Source organism: Diabrotica undecimpunctata, chromosome 9, assembly GCF_040954645.1.
Source record: "Diabrotica undecimpunctata isolate CICGRU chromosome 9, icDiaUnde3, whole genome shotgun sequence".
Taxonomy (NCBI): domain Eukaryota; kingdom Metazoa; phylum Arthropoda; class Insecta; order Coleoptera; family Chrysomelidae; genus Diabrotica; species Diabrotica undecimpunctata.
In genome coordinates this window covers 31,220,250-31,239,572 of record NC_092811.1, presented here as the reverse complement: position 1 = coordinate 31,239,572, position 19,323 = coordinate 31,220,250, and the positions used below count along the sequence as shown (strand labels likewise).

The 19,323-nt window shown below is 31.8% G+C and overlaps 1 protein-coding gene across 4 annotated transcripts in view; it reads right to left on the bottom strand.

Annotated features, from left to right (window-relative positions):
• LOC140449771 (cardioacceleratory peptide receptor-like) overlaps window positions 1-19,323 on the bottom strand; it is a 544,190-nt gene that overhangs the window by 429,443 nt on the left and 95,424 nt on the right. The window contains exon 1 of one of the 4 annotated variants that reach the window (XM_072543105.1): window positions 12,525-12,750. The exons of the other annotated variants lie outside the window; for them this stretch is intronic. The gene's annotated coding sequence lies outside the window, so the exon portion shown is untranslated. Of the gene's footprint in view, window positions 1-12,524; window positions 12,751-19,323 lie in introns of those variants that run through there. 4 annotated transcript variants of the gene reach the window in all.

The following is a 19,323-nucleotide window of genomic DNA, read 5'->3' as shown; positions in this document are numbered from 1 at the left end:
CAAATTAGTTTTAACACGAACTAACTGACCGTACGTTCATGAGATTTGACGTCACGAAGGCGATAACGATGAAACTAAGCCCAATGATGAGTAACACGTTTCACTATTAGATTTCAGTATTTTTTAGCAATTTTCTTTAAATTTGGAACACGCTTTTCTCGATTATTACTGGACACAGAAAGGTGAAACAAAAATCAACGATTACAGAAAAAAAAACTCTTTCGAGTGATGGGCGTAAAAAGTTTGGTTATAATAGAACGTTAAACAGTATATTCCAATTTTTCAACAGAAGTTTCAAAAAAATAAAAAAAGTAAAACCATCAGTTTAAAGGCAACATAATTTCGAATAACGTCTCCAAATTTCGAGACATTTTGTCAGTAAATAACAGAGAAAACACTGTCCCTAGGTTTTGATGCACCGATAAAACAGCGTCATGTTGTCGGAACGTTAGAGGTAATATTGGAAAAGATATTTTAAAAAAATTTCAAGCTACTATGGAAAAAAATAAAGGTTACCATATTCTTTCTGAAGTAGTCAGTGTTCTAGCTGGAAATATTTCGGAAACAATTAATTTAGAACCAAATGTTTTGGTTAGTTTGAAAAATGCTCCCGTTACATCAGTTGATGTTGAACCAAGTTTTTCCATATATAAATAAATGTACTCAGACAGAAGCCACAAGTTTTTGTTAGAAAATTTTGAACACCACTTGGTCATTTATTGTTACCATAATTCTAAATAAGTTTATTCATACTTAAAAATGATGTAGTTACTTAAAATAAATGTAAATCTTAATGAATAGTAGGAAATATTTAGTTATGTACACTTTTTTTTTTTAAATAAAATTGTTACTATTTTACGATTTTTTTATTTATTTGTATGCATATTTTGTAAAATATTTGCATATTTTCAGGTAAACACGTGCATATTTATGCGCATATTTTCTACATTTTTATTTGCATATTTGCCGAAGTCTACTCATAAGAAATTTTTAAGGGGTCATTTGACCCAGCGTGAATCACATATAAATCAATCATCATCATCATCAACCTGTATGCGTCCACTGCTGCACATAGGTCTCTCTCAGCTTTTTCAATCTGTCTCTGTCTTGTGCATCCAGTTTGTGCTAGAGGTCGTCAGTCTATCTAGTTGGTGGGCGTTCCCTACTCCGTATTGCTTCTTGTCTTGGTCTTCACTCGACAATACGTTTTGTTCATCGGTTGTCTGATAATCTGGCGACGTGTCCTGTCCAATTCCATTTCAGCGACGTGATTTTTTTGATTGTGTCTATTGTTGTTATTTTACGATGACGATGTATTTCTCTTTGGGATTTGGTCTTGCAAAGAGACACCCAACATCTGGCGCTTTATAGCGCTGTGAGTCGCGCAAATCTTATTTACTACCTTTAACATGTTTCCGCTTCATAATTGAGTACAGATAACACACATTGGTCATCAAAGATTTTTCTTTTAAGGCACATGGATAGGTCCGATTTACATACATAGTTTAATTTACCAAACGCTGCCCAGGCTAATCCTATGCGACATGGGAGTTCACATGTCTGGTTATCTGTGTCTAATCGAATTTCATGTCCGAAGTACTTATACGATGCAGTCTGCACAATATCCCTGTCATCAACAGCAATATTTCGATTTAGCACCAGATTAGTCATTATTTGCGTCTTGTTCATATTAATCTTTAGTCAAACCTACAAGGGAGCGTGATATAATTTTTCAAACAATACTATTGCATCATCCATATGATCGGCTATAAGGACGATGTCATCTATAAATCCCAAAAGACTAAGCTTCTCTCCTTCTTCTCCTTCTTCTTCTTCTTCTTTCTATCTAAAAACTAGATCTAAAAACTAGAACTAAAATTTAGATGTAATAAAATAATGAGCTTGCTATTCAAGGCATTGTTCCATTGAAAAACAGTTTTTCCCTTGATAGAACTTTTAGATGATTTGCACCAAGCTGGAAACAACTTTCATCAGATATGAAGACATTATTAAAATTATCTTTTCGAAAACGTTGACAAAAATCTATTCTTCGTTACCTTTGCAGAGGTGTCATTGTAGGGATTTTTTTGGATTCCTTGATATGTATAAAAACAAGGCTTTTTCAGTGACATGCGAAAAGTTTCTGGGCACACTTTTATTCTTTGTTAATATCCAAATCTGTTCGCTAATTTTCGAAACCCTAGGCGCGAATTTTGTCGTCCTAAGGCCACTACAGCATTTAAATTGTTTCCGCGAATCTTACGCGGTCTACCCAAAACTGGTCTATGTCTCATATCTATGCCTTTTTTATCCTCTTTATTGTCTCATACGTCATACACTGCACTTTTTCTGAGTTCAGTCAATTGCACTTTTCTTTTTTCTACTTGTGACATTATTTCACAAATTTTAAGTCTGTTTACAAACAACAATATTTGACAGATGGTGTTGTCATGCGATTTTGTCCACTACCTACTATCGGCACAACCTACTTGATGCTTGAAGCATTACTTTTGTCTTAAAATGTTATAAAAAGGAAATCTATTAAAATAAGGAAAAATATAAAATTCCGGATACTTTCTAGACGGACTATAGATATATATAAGAAATACTGGAATATATACATATATGGGCATTGGGAATGGAGTACGTACCCACTTAAGTCGAGATTTTTTATTTTGATTAAAAATTTTGTTACCAAGTTATGAATCGCAACAGGTTCTTCTCAATTTTAAAATGTTTGCGATTTAGCTCTTCAAATGCCAAATGTCATGTCAATTCCAGCTGTTCTTTGATATTTTGATATTCTCGATGATGCTGGTTTTATTACAATACATATTATTTTTCCCTAGGCTATTTTGACATTCTCTCAATCAACTAAGTACATTAAGTTATTGAAGATAAATAGAATAACAAAAATATCAAGCACGGATACAGCCGATGAACTCCTTGATATTGATTTAACCCTCACTCCATCTAAAAAAGACCAGTAAAGGGACATTTTGACGTTAAAATGAAGGAAATGATTATAAATGTATTTAAAATGGAAATGCAGGGAACCCTATAATATTGAAAAGTGCAATTTCTATTAGAGTAGCAGATAAAGCGGGTATTGATATTGTTTCTCCGTTATTTATTTTAGAGTCACTTTATTTAACAAATATTGTTACTTTTTATCTATTGTAGGCGTGTGTAGCCGTAGTGTATGCAATGTGGTTCATGAATATGAAATTACAGGAACATTGTCGATACCAAAATCAGTTGAGCATCGTAAAAGTATTGGTAACTCGCTGAATGAATTTGACAGAGAAGCAATAAGAAGAATAATCCATCAATTCTTTTTTCGGAATGAAATACCCATAATAGACAAAGTTCTTGAGGTTGTTAACGAAGATCCGATTTTGCCTAACTTCAAAAGAACTACGTTTTTTAAATTATTGAAAGAAGTTTTAACCTCGTCAGCGAAACAGCATTTTGTTGGACAAGAACGAAATTGTCTTGTGGAGACGAGAATTTCTGATAAAAAATAAGTCCTACAGAAATGAAAACCGCAAAATTTACTGCTTAGACGAGATTTGGCTAAACGCTGGTCACACCAAATCTAAAGTATGGGTCGACAATTCGGTAACGTCTTATAAACAAGCGTTTTTAGATGGACTTTCTACGGGGTTAAAAAATCCTGTAGGTAAATGTTTATGTGCTTTTTCACTTCAAGTAAATTTTAAAATAATAAAATTTTCAGGAAAAAGACTAATAATCTGTCAGATTGGCAGTGAAGATGGGTTTGTACCAGAAGGGCTGTGGGTGTTTGAATAAAAAAAAGTGAGGACTACCATGAAGAGATGGACGGGAAATCTTTCCAAAAATTGGTTCAAAAATATACTGCCCCGATTAGAAGACAACTTTATCATCGTATTGAACAACGCGTCTTATCATTTCAGAAAATTGGAAAAAATTCCAACTACTGCTTCTAGAAAAGCTGACATCCAAGCGTGGCTGAAATAAAAAAAAATATAGGGTTTGAGGACTCCATGTTAAAGGTGCAACTGCTGGTTATCGTTAAGGAACATAATAAATATATCATTGATGAGATGGCAAAAACCCAAAACAAAGTAGCGTTAAGGCTGCCCCCATACCATTGTGAGGTCAATCCGATTGAGCTCATCTGGGCAGAAGTAAAAAAATTATGTAGCAGCCAAAAACACTACTTTTAAATTTGTAGATATGAAAAATATTTTTTATGATGCAATAAATAATATTAGTCCAACTCCATGGCAGAAATATGTGCAACACGTTCAACAAAAAGTCGAGTCCAAAATGTGGAAGTTGGACAATATAATAGAGAACCATATCGGACCCATAAAAATAAATCCAGAGGAAGACAGCAGCACATGTAGCTCGTCAGACTCTGAGTAATTTAAATGGTATGTTTTTATGCTTTGTTAAACTTATGACAATGCTAATTTATTCAAAATGTTCACTTTGTTATGTATCTCTCAGTTAATGAATATTTTATTTTAGCACATTTTTCTTCAATGGAACATTCAATTTTGCTCACAATGATTAAAACTCAAAAAATGCTTACACTAATATTTCCAAACTTATGACTAGACTTCGGCAAATATGCAAATAAAAATGTAGAAAATATGCGCATAAATATGCACGTGTTTACCCGAAAATATGCAAATATTTTACAAAATATGCATACAAATAAATAAAAAAATCGTAAAATAGTAACAATTTTATTTAAAAAAAAAAAGTGTACATAACTAAATATTTCCTACTATTCATTAAGATTTACATTTATTTTAAGTAACTACATCATTTTTAAGTATGAATAAACTTATTTAGAATTATGGTAACAATAAATGACCAAGTGGTGTTCAAAATTTTCTAACAAAAACTTGTGGCTTCTGTCTGAGTACATATATTTATATATGGAAAAACTTCGTTCAACATCAACTGATGTAACGGGAGCATTTTTCAAACTAACCAAAACATTTGGTTCTAAATTAATTGTTTCCGAAATATTTCCAGCTAGAACACTGACTACTTCAGAAAGAATATGGTAACCTTTATTTTTTTCCATAGTAGCTTCAAATTTTTTTAAAATATCTTTTCCAATATTACCTCTAACGTTCCGACAACATGACGCAAATTCTTTTATTAATGCTGTACTTTCGAACAATGACAGTTTTGGTGATTCTAACTGAGTAATTGTTTTTTGAACAAAACTAAAATTTAATTTTATAAATGAAAGTTCTTGTTGAAGCAAGTTACTCTGAAAAGTTTGTTTAGAATCCAAAAGAGATTGGGAACTTTCATCTGTTAACGTATCAATTATGTTCTTTATTTTAACAAAATGATCTGCATAAAAATTAGCTGCTTCTAACCATGTTCCCCATCGCGTTAAAATAGGTTGTGGTGGAAGAGGAATGTTAGGTAGCATTTCTTTATAAAGTTGAATTCTTATAGGAGATTTAAGAAATACTTTTTTGACACTGGATATCATGGTATTTACAAGAGGAAACTTTTTTCGTATTTCCTCTGCAACTCTGTTTAATCCATGCGCTACACAAGTAACATGTATTAAATCTGGGAAAAATATTTTTAAATTTTGTCCTGCTTTCACCATATAAGGAGCAGCATCCGATAAAATAAGCAGTAATTTATTAGAAGGAATAGTTGTCGGAAGAAAAAAAGTTGCTAATGTTTCTTGTATAAAACGCGAAATTGTTAAAGCATTTGTTTTCTCAAGTTGCTGGCATGAAATAAGATGAGATTTTGGTAAGGTATCTTCTTTAAGAACACCAATCAATAAATGAGCAATATACTTTCCTGAGGAATCAGTGGTTTCGTCTACAGATATGTAAAAATAATTATCTGCAATTTCTTCCTTAATATTAATTAACGCCGACGAGTATAGCCCGTTCACATTATTTCTTCTTAGAGACCGATCACTTGGAACATTAAGTTTGCAATATTTTTTTAGAAACGAACTAAAATTTACATTTGCTAATTTTGAAAGCGGTATGTTTGCAGACACTAATGCGCGACACAAGTCTTCATTAAAAGTTTCTTGCTCATCTAATTTTTTTGAAGTAGATTGGAAACATTTAGCCATTGAAGTTTGATGTTTTCCTCCTATTTTTCCTTTTTTTGCAATGTGTGAAGCAGTTCTCACATGTTGGTCTATCTGAAATTTCTTCTCACATGCTATCTATAAATAAAAATAAAAACCTTTATTTTAACCCAACCTTAAAAATATAAAAATATACAAGGTGTTTTTGGTTAATCAAATAACTGATTTGGAAAAAAAAACACTCGCTAAGTATTTTAAATGCAGTATTAATCCACAAATTAGTTTTTGTTACTAACCATTAGTACATCATATAACTTATTTTAAAATTCAACAAAAGTTTTTTTTTTGTTAATTCAATTACAATTAAAATAATTGTGTTTTAGAATAGCTGACTTCATAAAAAAAAGTAAAGGTGAAAAATTTTTCTAAATACACACCATTATATTGTACCATGGACAATTTTTTCTCACTAAAGGAAGCTATTTTTCATTTAAAAACAACCTACGAGTACAAAATTTCAAGTAAATACGTTTATTGGTTTTAAAGTTATTGTTGTTATTAACTAAAAGAATTTAATTTTTTTTAATTTTAACACCCTGTATCTCTAAAAGTAAATAAGTTTGACCCCTCATTAACTATATCGTTTTGTTCAATTTTTCGAGAAGTATCTACAGTCAAACGTTGTGTCATTTGGAAACACCCTGTATGTATAAAATATTAGATATTTAATAGAAAATATTAGATACTTACAATTTTGCCACAGACTGAACAGTAGATTTTTCCCATATCCATAGACAGCTCTTTATAAGGTTTAATCCAAGTTAAAGCACTGGTTGTTTTAGGCATTATAAAATCACAATCTTCATTTTTGTTACGCACAACGAGTGTTTACGCTTTAAATATCAAAACAAAAATGATTTACAAATCTGAGCATCAAATTAGAAATGTTTAGGTACCTAATTCAATAAACTGGGAGATTTTGGAAAATCCCTAAATTAGGAACAAAACTATTAGCCGTTTACCTGCTGTTAAGATACAATAAATTGTAGATAGATTTGGGGATTAGATCATAAAATGCTAATAAGCGAACCCTTAGCGATTATCCAATAACTGAATGCCTCAGTGACCGAGACTTTCTAAGAATGTTGAGGGCTACTTAAATTGATCTTCTTTGAAATTGTAAATGTTTTGTACCTGTAGAGATTACGTACTTAGATCATTTCTTGATTAAAATGACTACAAAATTTTATACAAGAATTGAAATAAATTGGTATGTTTAAAAATTTTCAAATACAGTATAAAAATCTGAACTTTTATGCACTTTATGCAAACTTTTATACAAATATGCCAAAATATGAAATATTTGCATAAAATATGCACAATATGCAAAATATGCAATATGCATATTTGCCGAAGTCTACTTATGACAATGCTACTTTATTCAAACTGTTCACTTTGTTATGTGTCTCTCAGTTAATGAATATTTTATTTAAGCACATTTTTCCTCAATGGAACATTCAATTTTGCTCACAATGATTAAAACTCAAAAAATGCTTACACTAATATTTCCAAACTTATGACAATGCTACTTTATTCAAAATGTTCACTTTGTTATGTATCTCTCGGTTAATGAATATTTTATTTTAGCACATTTTTCTTCAATGGAACATTAAATTTTGCTCACAATGATTAAATTTCAAGAAAATCTTACACTAATCGTTTCAAAAGTAAATATTTTAAAAAATCATATGATACACCTCAGTACGACCCTGTTTGGCTTTCACGTGCGTTTGTTGACAATTGGGAATTTATGTAAAATGAATGTAGTTTATATAAAGTTAATTTTATTATAATAATATATAATATATAATCGATTATTTATTGTGCAAACTTCTATCAACATAAAATCATCCCAAAAGAAGTATTTTATTAAGTTAAGGAGTAAACGTTAAAACACTTTTACAGCTTTTAGAGAAATTTGGCGTAATTCCACGTGGGTGGTTAAAAGCCTACTACAGATTGTATAAAAATATGGAAAAGATAACTCGAATCGATCGATTTGAAAAGATTTAAAAATGATAAAATATACGCTGATAAATTCACATAATTTATTTGCAAAGAACAATATAAAAGCTTTAACTATTCTGTGACTCTACAGAGAAGCTGAATAAATAAACAAAAATTAAATAAATGACTATCACATTATTATTTTATAAGTAAAAATCTAAGAAACTTCTAAAAATAACAAATACCATAAAAAATGAAACCTCAATGAAAACGAAATGAGAATATTTTATTAATGAGTTAGTACTCATTAATAAAAAAACAGACTAAACAGTATAAGTGACCAGATATGCGGATGAAATCGATACTATAAGTTATAAGATAAAAAGAAATAATTTAGTTATAACTTTTCGATCTATTAAGTACATATGCGGTCTTTTTGAGCCCGAGCTATAAGACTCGCAGTATCAGGAAGTTCTTGACCCTAATATAGCGCATTTTGTTAACTAATAGTGGTGTCTTATATATTATCATACAGCCTTTGTTTGCGTCCATAGTCGAACATAGGCTTCTTCAAGGGTTTTCCTTTTTATTTTTTTATCTCGTGCTGTTGCAACCCAATTCGTGGACATTTTCTTGATGTTATCTGATCAGCAGCTGGAAATTTGCTTTGGCTGTATTTATCACTCATTGGTCTTCATTAGAGAATTCCTTGTCCATCTTTCATTCCGTAATCGTGCTATCTCCTCATTTTTTACCATCTTTCCCAATATTAGTTAATGTTTCTTCAACATTATTTGACTTTGTTCAGACAACAAATCTTCATAACTGATTTCAAGCTCTTGTGAAGAAACCTTGTGACAAGCAACATAAGTCTGAGATTGAAGAACATGGTCATAAAATTAGGAACATTTTAAAAGTCAAACACAGATATAGCAATATATATATATATATATATATATATATATATATATATATATATATATATATATATATATATATATATATATAAATATATATATATATATATATATATATATATATATAAATATATATATATATATATATATATATATATATATATATATATATATATATATATGGTCTATATTAAATGGATGGAACAATTTGTTCCATCTTATTTATTGTTAACGAACGTGCTCAAAGATATTTTAAATTTTAACATGCATTTTATTAAATGTACAGTTTCATCAACAATAATGTTATTTTAGTATTCAATTTTATTTATGTGTATAATCTTTTAATTTCTTTACTCCCGATGAAGCCATCAAATAAATGGCGAAATATTGAGCTTTAGAAAAAACAAAGATTTTTTATTTAATATAGACCACATACCCGATATGATTTTATCAAACTATTTAGTTCTCTTATCTCAGGGTTATATTCGTGCTTCAATATCTATGCTTTACATATGATAGGTAAGGTTTAAGGAATAGCAAAATAATCAACATATATGATACAAAATTATATATATTGAAATAAAATCCACACTCAAATATCTTAAACAAAAAATATCTCATACAATGATTATCAAAATTTTGTTCTACGTACGTGAACCTTCAAAAATTAATGTTATATACTATATAAATTAAAATTTCAAATCAAAATTGTTGTTCTATATCTCCTGATAAATATTTCTATCTTTTCTGACGCAATAAAAAAAAACTTTGTTGATAAAGGAAAACTGACGAATGGGAAAAAAAAAACTATCTCTCTGAAGATGAGTTGTCCAAATCCTTATTCCTTGTAGCCTACACTATCTATTCTTCGCAGTTCCCTAGGTAATCAGCAATCTTGCAACGAATTATTGTGAGCCTCTCGTCTTCTCGCCTGATCTCCTTCAGATGCACGTATCGTTCAAAAGACGCTAGCCTCTTCTCCTCTCGATAAACTGAATCTCTCGTTCCGGCCTGAACAGTGACTCTTGGAATATATAAGTAGAAAAGTATGACTTACAATATTTTACTGGATCAGCTTCCGTCAGGATACACTTAGTCCACGAAAACTCACAAACATTCACTTCTAATGCTTACTATCACTTGGGAACCACCAAAGAACAACGACTGTTCGCCTTGCGCCCTTGGAAAACAACTCCCTCTCTTTTCTCCCTCAAAAATCTCGCTAAACTCTCCTTCCTACATAGCTATCCCACCTTTTTTTATCTCCTCCAATCAGAGTTCGTCACACTGATCCCCATCTACCATTTAGATGACAAACAACAATTTTACCTACAATTATAAATTTCCTAAAAACTATTAACATGCTAATCGGTTTCTACAAATTCTTAAGAAGTAACGGAGAAATATAATTTCTAAATTCTACCCTATTGTCTTATTCACTGTACAAGTCCATTTGGAAAACCCGGTCGCATTGTTCATTTCACTACGTTCACTCAAATATATTTTACAAAGAAAATAATTTATGCATATCTTTAAATTTTGTTTACTACAGGTAATCCAAAGATAATGGTGGGCTTTCATTTTTTCGAAATATCTTTTATAGTTTATCAGTTGAAATATTTTGAATTATTATATTTTATACTTTGAAATATATTAAGAGCAAACCAATATTATTTTCAATTTTACATAGCATAACAATATATATATATATATATATATATATATATATATATATATATATATATATATATATATATATATATATATATATATATGTATATATATATATATATATATATATATATATATATATATATATATATACAAGGAGGAGTACCAAACCTCTAGCTTTCTTCATTCATTCACCACAACTTCTGTATCTTCCAAATCTTTTCTTTGATACTCTTCTTAAAAAGTAATGAAGTGCACAGTACGAAAGAAGAATGTCATCGGTCAACGGTCTCACAACTTGTAGCAGTAGGTTATCGTAGGTGCATATGTGAATACTCGTAAATATGTAATAATAATTATGTAGCAATAAAACACTGAAAACGTTGTTTTCAAAACTTCCACTGATAATTTTTAAATCTAAAAAATTTGTGGAATGATTTTGTTCTTTTTCTATTGTAAATTTGATATGACTATGAAGTGAATTAATATACGATAAAATCTGGTCGAGTGGCCTGTTAGTTCCTGTGAAACATACCAGTACGTCGTCTACGTATCTCCACCAATTATCAGACTTAAAAACAAACATGACTTCTCCATATTTCATAAACGTACCCATACTGACACGACTATACACAATTCATCATCCCATCCCACACAACATAAACTGGCAGCCTATCATAGTATGTTACTTAGATTAGCAGAAATTCCGATGTCAAAATACAATTTTGAGACAGAATTAAATATCATTAAGCAAACAGCAGTAAACAATGGATACAACGAACAAACTATTAATAAAATGTTAAATCAAAAACTACACAAAAAAGCCCTGAAATTAGTATTTCCACCACCAGAGAAAAAACCCAATACCTTCTGCTCGATTACATATACAGGCCAAATATTAACAAAAATAGCCAAGCACATAAAAAAGAAAGGAATAACACCAGCTTTCAGAACAAATAACAACCTAGGCAAATATATTAAAAACAACAAGAGCCAAAATAAAAAGCACTTACACAATATATACAAACTTAAATGTGGCGACTGCCCAAAAACTTACATCGGTCAAACTGGTAGAAATTTTAATAAACGAATAGTAGAACTATAGACTATAAAGTGTAAACGCATGCCAAAAAGAGATCACTTGAGAAAGGCAATCAGCCGAAATAGCTGTAGTGATAAGAGTTTAAAATAAATTTTGTGGAAGTTTTGAAAACAAAGTTTTTAGTGTTTTATTGTTACATAAAATGAATTTCCATCAAGTAACGGTCGAATCCATCAATTACTTCATAATAATTATCTATTCCATTTTTAGAAACAGTTGGTGCTATGATGAATAATCTAAACTGAACTAGTTGTACAACCGATCGCTTAAAATTTACGTCATTGGGCAAAATGTTCTACGACCTGTCTTTACGATTTGTCGTGCAACTTATCGTATGAGCGGTATTACAACAAAATGGCATCGATTTCGATTACGATAATTTGTTTTGGAACTACATTAGGATCTAATATTATCTCGATTGAAACAAAGGTTCACTCAAGCTAGGCTTTAGCGACAAATTTATTTGATAACAAGAAGAATTTTAAACCCGATTTACAAAATTCTGAAAATTTTTATTTTTTTGTCAACCATTTTCAATAAATATATTCATCCCTTTTGTTAATGTTAAAATTAATTACTAGTTTTTTGTAAGTTGCTCCGAAATAAACAAATTGTCAACATACATATTTTAAAGCACTAAATTCTTATCGTATCTTACACATTTTAAAAATAAAAAAAAGACTAGACAATTGCAATAACACAAAATTTTCCACGTAATTATTGTCCCTATTTAGTTTACTTTACTGACCTGTTACGAGTAAATCTTCGTAGAGTTCGCAAAGGTAATTGGAAAAGCCAACGTTTTTTCCAAATCTTTCCTAAATAAACGGCATGATGTCAGTGTGTTTTTGGAACCTTTCCAGACGAATTTATAGCTCTCATTTCCGCGTGTTCGTATAAAATAGATTACCTGAAATAAATTAAATTCCTCGTAAATTATTTCGAGTTGCTTAAAATTTCATTATAGACAAATTAGAAAGTTTTATCAGGTGTCACAAAAATATTGGAAAGCTGTCAACGGATTACGGGTGTGTGGGGGTGTATTACAGGCCAAAAGATTGTTACAATTTATACAAGGATTTTTGGCTAAATAATATTTTTTCCCATCAACAATCTTTACATTTCAGAAAAAATATTTACCTTTCAGAAAAAATGAACAGATATATTAAGTATTGAAAGCTCAATACAGAAGCTCCGTGGGAATACCCATTAAAGGGTAAAGATAGAACTAATACAAATTGACGATTGGGTAAAATAGTACTCAGAGCTATTACAAGGTATTACAAAAGTACCATAAAGTTCTCAATTGTAATTAGTTGTTATAAGCAAACATCTGATTTTATGTACAACTACTCCCTGCCAATAACCTTTCATGGTTGACGCGGTTTTACTTAATAAAAAAAAATTTTAAAAAAAATATACAATATAAAAACATTTCAAATACTTAATAATTTTCATGTTTTGTGGCAAATAGATTTTGTCTGATGCCATGATACCCCACACACATACACACAAACCCCATCCATATTTCTTTACAGATGGCACTTAACAATAATTAGCACGTATGTGATTTTCTAGAAGATTTAATATTCAATTAATTTTTCTTTTATCTCCAAAGCGACTCGGAATTGAAAAAGAATATTACTTTACTCGCTGTAATATCCGTTTGTCAAAACAAACGGGTTTTATGGATTCGTAAAGTTCGTTTCAATAAATAGAAAATAAAGCGAATCCCGGTCTTCAAATTTCAAAGACCATTCAAAACATGGCAATAACAGTTGACTATAAAATAGGGCTTGTACTTCAAGAAAATGTTTCTTGGAACAATGTCGTTGTTTTAGATTACTAAGATAGAATTAAGTGGTGTAATTGTAAATATCAATAGCATATTACAAAAAAAGATGAAGTGCAATGTACCGGGTGGTCCAATAAGCCGATCTCTCGGCTATATATCAGAAACTATTCATGTTACAACTTTTGGAGAAATAATTCCTTAGTAAAAGTGGCCAAGAGAAATCGCCGGAAATAACTTTCAAGTTTCTTGGTTAACCGCTAGGGGGCTAACCTGTGAAGAAAAATTTGAAAACCAGTTTTTTGTGAAATATGAACAATTATACCGAGTGTTAAATAAGTAAACTAGAAAGAGGCCTGAATTCCGCATAAAGTTGTTCAAGTACTTTTTTTTATTTTTTAAAATAAAGGGTGGGGGAGAGTGGGAAAGTATTTGTGGATAAATACCAATAATTTTGATTTGGATCACCCGATTTTAACGAAATTAGTGTCATTAGAAAGAGTGTGGATAATTTAATTTACATGTACTATAAAACAATTGCATTTAGTTTTAATTGTCATGGGTAAAGGGTACTTTCGAATAGAAAAAATTAAAATTTCTTTTTTCTTCAAAATGTTTAATGAAAACACCTATTTATTGTAAATTATAATGGAACTGGATTACATTCGTAATAAAATGGCACAAACCGCATGTTAATAGCTTTTGTCGAACTCGAGATATGAATAAAAACGCATAAACATAAGTATAGTATTGACTCACCCTTTATTATAACTTCAAACTAAATATGTGAAAGATCATACAAATATCTCGATCATTAAAACTTAATGTCCAATTAAATGTTTAAATTATTTTCCATCGTTGTCCACACAAATATGTAACCTTTCGCGCGTAGACATAACAGCTGCTTAAATCTCAGCTCTTGATATACTATTTATTGCATTTATAATGCGCTGTTTCATGTCGTCTTGCGTGGTTGCCCGAGTTTGGTATACTAAGGTCTTCAATCTTCCGCCCAGATAAAAGTCCAGACATGTTAAGTCTAGAGATCTAGCTGGCCATGAAAATATACTTCTCAATCTAATCCATTTACTTGGATAACTTGCATACAAATAATCTCGAACTCGTCTGGAAAAGTGCGCAGGACACCCGTCTGTTGTAATATTATATATCTTCTTGTTTGTAAGGAAATATCTTCCGATAAAACAGGCAACTGGTTTTCCAGAAAATCCAAATATGTTTTGTCATTTAAAGTTCTATCAAAGAAATATGGACCTACGATCTTTCCATCAACTATACCACACCAAACATTAGGACTCCATCTACCTTGAACCTGCACCTCATGTATCCAATGCGGATTTTCTTTAACCCAATAATGCATATTATGCAGATTAACACCACCCGCACTATTAAACGTAGCCTCGTCTGTCCACAAATTCTTTGACATGATATGCGGTTGTTCTTCTAGTAGACCTAACATCCAATTGCAGTAATCCAGCCTTGCATCAAAATCTCTCTAATGTAAAGCTTGGTGGAGAACTACATGATAAGGATGCAGTCTAAAAAACAGAACAACAAATATTGGTGAAAAAGAAACCACTATATTTACTAAAACTCAAAAAATCTTTTAAGTACTCAAAAAGTATTTTTAAGAAACGGATAAAAGGATAAAAGCGCCGTGTTACCGCTTTAATCGGAATATTAAAATAACAGTTGAATCTAAAGTTTAAAGGGAATTCCAAGTTGCTGACCTAGACGTTCACTTTATAATATGAAAAACCAACCTGTGATGTTTTAAAATCCTGAGCCCAGTAGTTTTGGGCATGTTTAATTCTATAGAGAATTGAAGTTCTCCATAAGTTCGGAGTCGACTACAGCGACATTCGAACAATAGCGAGTCTCTATTGGGGCCAAACAGCTAAAGTGAAAGTAGGATCTACATTGACCAATAAAATTGAGATCAAGAAAGGGGTACGACAGGGCTGTATCTTGTCTCCTATTGTCTTTAATATATACTCAGAAGAAGTATTTAAGACAGCGCTGGAGGAAAGCACAGAAGGCATAAAGATAAATGGAGAAATAATTAATAACATAAGGTATGCTGATGACACTGTGATTCTAGCAAGTAGCATGGAGGAACTGAGTTGCCTAATGAGTAAGATACAAAAAACAAGTGCACAATACGGACTCAGACTAAATATCACAAAAACCAAATGGATGTTAGTAAGCAAAACCCAACAACCACCACAGCAACTGATATTAGACAATGAAAGAATTGAACACGTGGATTCGTACATCTACTTGGGAACAATAGTTAACTCAAATTGGGATCAAGCGAAGGAAATACGTATAAGAGTAGAAAAGGCAAGAGCATCGTTCACTAGCATGAAGCAAATTTTCTCCTCTAAAAGCCTCACCCTACCTCTCAAAATTCGACTTCTGAAATGTTATGTATTCCCGGTTTTGTTATATGGAATGACCGCAACATTGATGAAAAAAGTAGAGGCCTTCGAAATGTGGGCTTACCGACGTATATTACGTATATCCTGGACTGAGCACGTGACCAACGAAGAGGTACTACGCCGGATAGGTAAAGAGAGAGAGGTAGGAATAAGTATAAAGAAAAGAAAGTTGGAATACTTGGGTCACGTTATGAGACCTAATAAATATAGAGTACTACAACTGATCGTTCAAGGGAAAATAGACAGCAGAAGGGGTCCAGGGAGGAGAAGACACTCGTGGCTCCAAAACTTGCGGCAATGGTTCGGATTATCATCTGCTGAACTATTCAGATCTGCCGTAAACAAAGTCAGAAAAGCCATGTTGATTGCCAACGTTCGGAACGGACAAGGCACATGAAGAAGAAGAGATTTGCCGACTACTTATATGTGAATTCTGTTGAATTAAAGCAAGAACATCGGTTGAATTATCTTCGGCCATACCTCTACTACGTCGTTTAAAACAAGGACCATGAAAACTACCAGTTTCTCTTAATCTTCTTGCCTTTCTTTCAAATACTTGGCCATAATGTCTCCTGTCAGGATATCTTACAGAATATATACGTGAGGCAATAGCGACATTTTGGTGACATTCGAAACAAACTCTAATCATATCATACAATTCTGCATTTGATATACTCATCACGAATTATTAGTACTGATAATACGGTAAATTAATTTATCCACACTCTTTCGAATGACACTAATTTCGTTAAAATCGGTTGATCCAAACCAAAGTTATAGGTATTTATCCACAAATACTTTCCCACTCTCCCCCACCCTTTATTTGAAAAAATAAAAAAAAGTACTTGAACAACTTTGTGCAGAATTTACGCCCCTTTCTAGTTTACTTATTTAACACTTGGTATAATTGGGTATATTTCTCAAAAAACTGATTTTCAAAGTTTTCTTCACATTTTACGCCTTTTAGCGGTTAAGGGGGAGCCTTTCATTACTTGAAAGTTATTTCCAGCGATTTCTCTTGGCCACTTTTACTAAGGAATTTTTTCTCCTGAAGTTATGGATGGAGAAAACATGAATAGCTTCTGATATATAGCCGAGAGATCGGCTTATTGGACCACCCGGTACATAGACGAAGAAAAATACAGAATACAAAGATCATCAAGAAAAATTATGTGAAAAATATTTAGCGATATCCTAGTAGTAACGTCCCTGCGATTTCTGGCGAATATTTTCGATATGAAAGCCGAAAAATTTAATAAATTTACCACATAGTTTTTACTAATACTAATACAGAAAAATTAACAAAGCAAAAAAATGGTACCTAAAGTTTTATGATGGACAGTAGTAGGTGGCGGTATAATAGACAAAATAAAAAGAAATTAAACAGGGGGTGATATAATGAGGTTAAAGAAAGTGAAAAAGTTTATAATTTGAATATTTCGGGGGTTAACTTATGTTTGGTTTTTTCCTCGTATACCACAAGTCCTAATTCACTTGCCGCGTCCGCAAGCCTTGTAGAACACTGTACCATGTTTCTCATTCTTCTTCCCACTATAACGATATCGTCAGCGAATGCTAGAATTTGCGTCTTTCCATTAAAAATAGTTACATTTATTCTAATATTTAATTGTTTGATTGCCTTTTCCACGGAAATATTAAAGAGGAGGAGGAATAAACTTTGAAACATGGATGCTAATAATTCTAATATTACCGAACTTCCCTTTAAGTCTTATTCGACATATCCTATGATCAATAGCTTTGAAATCAATTATACTATGTTTGACCTTACTGCTTACAATAAATCCGGCACCAAATTCGAGTCGGGTAGGATGACCACGTAGTAAATATTGCAGTTATTGTTTTCCAAGATGCCTGAGCTAATCCACCTCATTTCCTGTAAGGCAATGATATCTGCTTTGGCTTTTTTCATTTCTTGTACGAGCAGAGTTGTGGCTCCAGACCGATAAAAGCTTACGTTCCACGTGCAAATTTTTAAATATATATATATATACCCGGTATTTAGGCGGCACACGCCCTTCCGGTAGGGATCTATGGAGGAGTATCACCGAGCCGCAAGCCCTTATCTCTTGCCGTACTGCTCCACCATAGGCCGATCAGATACCAGCATATTCTAGACTAAGCCGCAGATTCATTTTAGAATTTTAAACTGCTGCGTTAGCCTTTTTGTTTTCTGTCACCGAGCTGGGGATCGAACTGACATCTCTCGCAGTGAAGCGAAGGAGAAGCCAGCCGCCCAGCCCGCTTGGCTATCCGATCGACACAAATCGACGCAAATTTTTAAATCATTATCCTTATTTCGTTTACGAGTTCGTCGTAGGTTAGACAGTCCGGTTTATTTCTTTGCAGCTCTGATAAAAGGTTTTGCACAGGGTTGGGTAGTGACGTTATTTGCTCAATCATGTTAAAAAATTTATGCAAATTAAAATTTACTCTACTCTCTAGTCTATAATGAAGCGAAGAGATTAGCCCTTAAAAAGCCAGCCTTAATATTTAAACAGGAGTGTCTTCTCTGAAATATTTGTCAGTAAACAGCATTACCAGTTTAAAAAAGAACTATAGCTGGAAACTCGATAATTTCAAATGTCCCTCGTATAAGGATATAGAACATTAACCACGGTCTACGCATTTGTCTGGAAAAATTTATAAACTTTCGATAAAAACTTTCGAACATGTATATTTACTTCACGAATAACATCAACATTAGCATAAATTTAGGACGAAAATGAGGGCAAAAATAACAAAATAGATCAAAAAGTTTACCGTTATGCGAAAACCCGGTATTTTATCCTTTGCGGCGTCTTTTGAAGACCGTCTTAAGAGAAAATACAATTTGTAATGTTGATGCAAGCAGAAAATTTTGTGGCGCCTCCTAAATACATCTTGCAGTAATAAAAAAGTTGCTTTTAAAAAATTTGCACGTTAAAAAGAAAATTATACCTAAGCTTACATACATGAAGTAGATACAAGTTTGATTACATGTATGTTTAATATTTTAATAATAATATTGTGAGGAAGATGTGAGAAAGGGGTAAATGCACTTAAAGATATATCTAAATAAAAATGGAAATCTGATGTCAATACCTCGCTCTTGTCTTACAAAGCTTATATTCGTCTTCTAATAGATTATGGCTATACATTATATGGTTCATCCTCAAACACTAACTTATGTAAGCTTGAAAGAATACAACTTAAATCTATCAAAATAAATTCTTCTTCTTCAAGTGTCCTCTCCGCTACGGAGTTTGGCAATCATCATTGCTATTCGTATCTTTGAA